Source organism: Esox lucius, chromosome 7 (assembly GCF_011004845.1).
Source record: "Esox lucius isolate fEsoLuc1 chromosome 7, fEsoLuc1.pri, whole genome shotgun sequence".
Lineage (NCBI taxonomy): Eukaryota > Metazoa > Chordata > Actinopteri > Esociformes > Esocidae > Esox > Esox lucius.
The window spans coordinates 36,880,359-36,886,063 of NC_047575.1; the positions used below are offsets into that span (position 1 = coordinate 36,880,359).

The window sequence follows — 5,705 nt, forward strand, 5'->3', positions numbered from 1 at the left end:
CTAACTGGCATTGTGGGTTGTTTGACCAAACTTAATGCATAAGCGACTATTGCTTGGAAGAAGCAATTAAATTGCCTTTTTGCTAGATTTAGCCTTGTGCAAACTGATCAAAACACCAATTGTTTCACCCTGTTGTTTTACTGTCATGTATTTAGCGCTAGCTGGCATGATTTTGCTTTCAAGTTCACTAGTTAGCCATCAACGAGTCTCTGAAAGATGTCAATGCATCTAATGCCATAGATAACCCAGATTACATTTTGATTGGTTTAGCTGTTTGCTTAGTTTATTCTGTGCTCCGTAGTTATGAAAAGTGCCCATTAACTTTGACCCAAATTAAAACGTATGTCTGTGGTCATATCTCCAGCATCGATGGTTGGAGGTGACACTTCTTCAGACCGGTCAGTATGCTTGTAGTTAGAAAAGATTGGGTCACATAATAAACAGAGTTACTATACCAATACCAAACTCATTGCCAAAAGGTGGCACAAACTTGCATAGTGCACCTTTAATGTTTAATTAATTTTTAATTTGCCTGTTTTGAAGTGTATATTAAAAAGGAAAAAGACATGTCTTTTAGACATGTCTAATTTAGAAAAATCTTTAACATTAAACTTACACTCAAACTGGTAATGATACGAAGTAGCATGTCATATGTCTTCAATAAAAAGGACATAAATGGCACAAATGTAATAATGTACATTATAAATCTACATTTGATGTAAAAATTATGTGAGTGAAGTGTGATGATAATGACACAACCCTAGGCTTAACCAACCATGAAAGATATATGATAGTCACATGAGTCCATTTCATTACATTTTGTGATATTTAGGATCAGGGTTTCAATTGTGGTCAGGGTTTCAACTCTACATGTAGTAGGACATATAACTGTGGATAAAGTTTTGCCTAAAAAAGTAAGCACAAAAGATAGCATGGACAGCATTGTAAGTCAGGTAATACAGCTCCATGTTTAGGTTAAAACTTGATTTCTTAAGCCAAGCTGACAACAGTTAGGCAGTACTGGTGTACTGCAGCACTACTGCAAAAAATATGTTAGCTCTTAGATGGCAATCACCACACTCTCCCATTTAATCAGTGGATTAATTATCTTTTAGAGGTTATATCACTGGAATTATCCACAGCAAGAACTAATTGTTCTTGTCAAGGAACAATTAAAGTTTGGACAATGATTTTTTTTATCTCTAAAGAATACTATTAATTAAAGCTTGAAATGTAAGAAAAATATATGTAAAACCCAAACAGTTGCAATTGCAACTTTAATCTAACTCATGTAATTTTTCATTTATTTATGTATTAATTTTCTCTTTTTTATGACTATTATTATTATATGTCATTCTTTGTCATTTTTATTTTATGTTTGCTTCAGGGGTGGAGGAAGGGCTAGGAATGGGGTAGATAAGGTCCATAGCTATTTTTTCCTTATCATACTGACATGTTAGCAATCTGTATGTCAATATATGCATGTAAACTCTAGGTGTGTGTATGTGTGTATGTGTGTGTGGGGGGGGGTACATCATTTTCAGTGTTTTCCCACAGTCAGTATAGCATCAGTGTCGGTGACGATAACTGACTTTTTTGTCAAGTGAAAAGATGAGAGACTCATGGAAACCCCTACTTTTTTACTGCCCAAGGGGTTTTTATCTAGCCTACATTACCCCAAAAATCATGCACGGATGTGTACTTTGAAAATCCACCAGAAATAGTCACAATATAAACAGTTTTATTTTAGGCTTACTATAACGTAGCTACTGAAGGTTGTAGCTAGCTAAGTTTTTGTCTATCCTGACCTAAAAAGCATGCACGGATGCGTACTTCGAAAATTCACCAGTAATAGTCGCAACATAACAGTGAACAGTTTTATTTTAGGCTTACTATAACGCAGCTACTGAAGGTTGTAGCCAGCAACATTTTTGTCGATCCAGAACAAATCCTAATGCATCATTTGCTTTGACTGTGATGAGATTTGAATGCAGGACCTATTGGTTGGAAGTCCATGTCTCTAACCACTACGCTATTTAACAAGGGCCAGTTGCTCACTCGACCGCTCCCTCACTCACCCACTAAGAGACATTCACTCTTCGTGGCCGGATCCGCTTACATGTTCTGGCAAAAAAAGGGATAAAATAAAAACTTGGTCACAAAAAAATAAATGATAAAATGACAATAGGGTTAAAGTGCTTACTGACAGCTTTAATTTAAGGGTGTTTTCACCGTTATCAAATAAATCCTTTAAAAATTACTAAATATATCTTTTTTCATGAGTCAGGTTTCCATCAAACCTTTTCTTTCAGAATTAGCCCAGTCAAAAACAGAAACTTTACAACAGGCTTGATGGAAAAATAAGATTATATTTCATATTTTGTTCAACAGAGGTGGATTGTCTATAAAACAACATAGTCATTCATGCGAAAAATGCCAATGGAAGTGGATTTCACCTATTACTAATGTTTGTTGAATAAAGGTTTGCAGCCCTGTTATATGCGTTAGTAGGCTACTGTTAAGTAGGCTAGTGTGGACAATATTTCTACAGTATAAAGTCAACTTCTAGTTGCAATCTACAATGGAAACACTCAAGATTTCCAAAATGTTATTCAACACTATATAATGCATGCAACAAAGTGCTTTTGAAGTAAGTTATTTCAAAATATTAGTATTTTTACATATTTATCCATAAGTTATCAGTCTGCACTTTTACCCCATTTACTTTGTATCATTTCAAAAAAGAATGCTGGAATATAGAACCAAAGAATTACAAATATGTCACTGTTAAAATACTTTTGGAGTTCATTAGCAATAGCTCTCAGAGGACATTTTCAAGTCTCCAGTAGGTGATGAAATCCAATCAGATGGCAGGTGTGGAGTGCACCAATCAAAGTGATGTAATATGAGGAAAGCTCAACTGCATAACTTAACAGTATGTTATTCTAAACAGTGTTTTGATAACTTTATAATGTAAATGCAGTCTAAACCAGTCTCCTTATATAATGTCCAAGGATTAATTGATAGCTCAAAAATACAACAATTATTTTAAAAGAATTACATTTATTTTATAAAACCATCTTTACGTAAGAAGTCGTTGCAGTGTTTACAGAGCTCCTGAGCCTAAAATTGTACAGAGTAAGCAATGAATAGGAACCACTTAAGAAAATCTCCCTAGAAAGGCAGGAATTTAGTATGAAACGTAGCGACGCTCTGAGGGGTGGTGGCCAGTTCTAAGTACCTTTTTGGTTGTGCAAAATGGAGATTATAAGAGTACATGGCCATTTATGTCTTGATCGGTCTTCAAGATGTTCAAATTTGATCACAAGCATGGTCACACATTATCAATGGTTTCAGACAGTTCAACAAGCCAACAGCTCAAGTAAAGGTTCTTTGGTTTACATAGCTGATCAGAAGTTGAGTCCAGTCAGAAGAAGAGATGGAGTCTGGTGAACAGGACCAGAACCCACCAAGTCTCTCAGAGTAGTACTGCTGAATTAATATCAGTTTTGCCTTTTAGATCATAATGAATAACATTTTAATAAGTTGGGGATCTAGACCATCATTACTAATTAGAGGTGCTTTGAGGTTACATGCCCATGCAAGGTTCTAAAGCCCATGCAGAACAGCAGAAACTGAATCAGCAGCACAACCAGGTGGATTGGGAAGAGAGACAGTCAGGAGTGATCAGACCAGGGCATTGTGAGTTATGGTCTCCTTAGGTCTCAGGTTGTCCTGGGCAGAAAAAGAGATTAAATCAAATGCATTACTAAACACTGGCATTGTAGATTAGGAGCAGGTCCATCTCATTTAAAATACTGGTCATTAATGTTAGACTTGTTAGACCTAATTTTCCACTTTTACTTTTGAAGATAGTTTTTCTGGTCACAGTTTCATTTCACAGCTAATTCCCAAAGGACATGACAGTATACTCACCCTGGCCCAGGAGTAGTCATTGTGCCAGTGTGGATCGGGGCACCTCCTTCCAAAATACAAGACAAATAAAAACAAACACAGACAGCAATGAATATATAATACATGGTCGTTGTGATAAGTTAATTGCTGGAAAAATGAAAGCCGTTCGGGCTAAGACCAGATCAAACATGACGAATCTGATTTCATTGTTCTCTATTTCTCTGATATTGGACTGTGTATAGACAGGGTGTTCTCCTGTCTAATGGTCTCTGTCATCATTTGTTTTGCCATAGACAATACAAAATGTTTTTTGAATCTGCATTTTTATGTTAGCAGAATCTGTTAATGCTAGCTACTAAATGTTCACATTTTCGTTCCCACTACAGTAAGACACTGGTCCTTTCTGAAGGAGACAATGACCCCACAAAGTCTCTCTTACTGAATGGTGATGCATTTTTAGTATTGAAAAGTAGTATTGAACAAGTCATCAGGTTTTAATATAAACTGCTACTGTATCTAGCTAATGTTAGCCAGATGGGAATTTGTTATTAGGTTTAAAGGTCCGGTCAACATTCCATTCTAACCAACACAGGGGATTGAAACATGCAGCAGTATATGTAGAACAGTGTTGCTCACCAATTAAAACATTTACCCATTGAATTCTCCCAATGCAAATTCAGTTTTACCGACACAGATGCCGTAACGTCTGGCAATGTATTTTATTCAGTTTCCCTGAAAAACTCAGGGGCCCAGCAGAAATTGCTTACATTTGTTTACAGAACCTTTTAGTACATTATTTTCAGTAGTTGGCTAAAACATTAGAACTGTGTATTTAGCTAGTTACATGAAATCATAGCCGCATAGTACCGTTATCAAATACAGTAGCTCTCTGTTGCTACATTTACTCACCAACACAACGCACCAGTCTCAGGTTTGACAGGCTGCAGAAGTGGAAGCCACTGTCCGTGGGATGTAACTATAATCCAAGTCCAGGCCACCTGTTCTATTTGCCAAGCAAACTGTGCATGTTGCTTGCATGTAGACTTAACCACGTGCAAATCCACATGGCAGGATGGCAGGGCAGACTTCGGCATGTTGTCTCAGAGATGATTTGAACATGGAGTCTGGCGAAAAGGCATCATGAATTGTTTAAATTATTATAATCCAAACTCTGCATTCCTTAAAATTATGACATGTTCTAGAAACATTCTTAGAGTAAAACCTCACCTCACACAGGAAACGTCACAGGTACTAATCCAGGCACTTGTCACCTCATGTCTGGATTACTGCAATTCAATGTTGGTAGGGCTCCTGGTGTGGGCCACCAAACACCTGCAATTTATCCAGAATGCCACAGCCTGCCTGGTGTTAAACCTTTCAAAGTTCTCACATCATCATTCCTCTGTTGACTCCACTGTCTTCAAGTTGAAGCTGGCATCCACTACAAGGCCATGATGCTTCCCTAAAAAGCAACTTGGGAGTTTCCCTTCCCTACATTCAGGCAATGCTCAAACCCTACTTCCCTACCCAGGTTCTTCGTTCTACCACTTTTGGGCTCTTGGACGTCCTGCTTCTACTTGATTCCTGATTAGCCCAGTTATAACTCTTCTCTATCCTTGTACCCCAATGGTGGAACGAACTTCCCCTTAAGACTTGGATAGCAGAGTCTGTGCCCATTTTCAGATAACATCGGAAACCTTAAAAAAAAGGTATTTTGAGAACTAATGATTACTATGCATATTTATTATTATTACTATGTTTATTACTTATTTTATCTTCTTTACAGTATT

The 5,705-nt window shown here is 37.0% G+C and overlaps 1 long non-coding RNA gene across 1 annotated transcript; it reads right to left on the minus strand.

Annotated features, from left to right (window-relative positions):
* Nucleotides 1–3,184: 3,184 nt before the first annotated feature.
* LOC109615950 lies at nt 3,185–5,341 on the minus strand. Its single transcript, XR_002196948.2, has 4 exons — nt 5,143–5,341; nt 4,825–5,039; nt 3,937–3,982; nt 3,185–3,735 (listed from the first exon to the last, which is right to left on the minus strand). It is a non-coding gene; the product is annotated as an uncharacterized LOC109615950 (long non-coding RNA).
* Between the last annotated feature and the right edge of the window lie 364 nt (nt 5,342–5,705).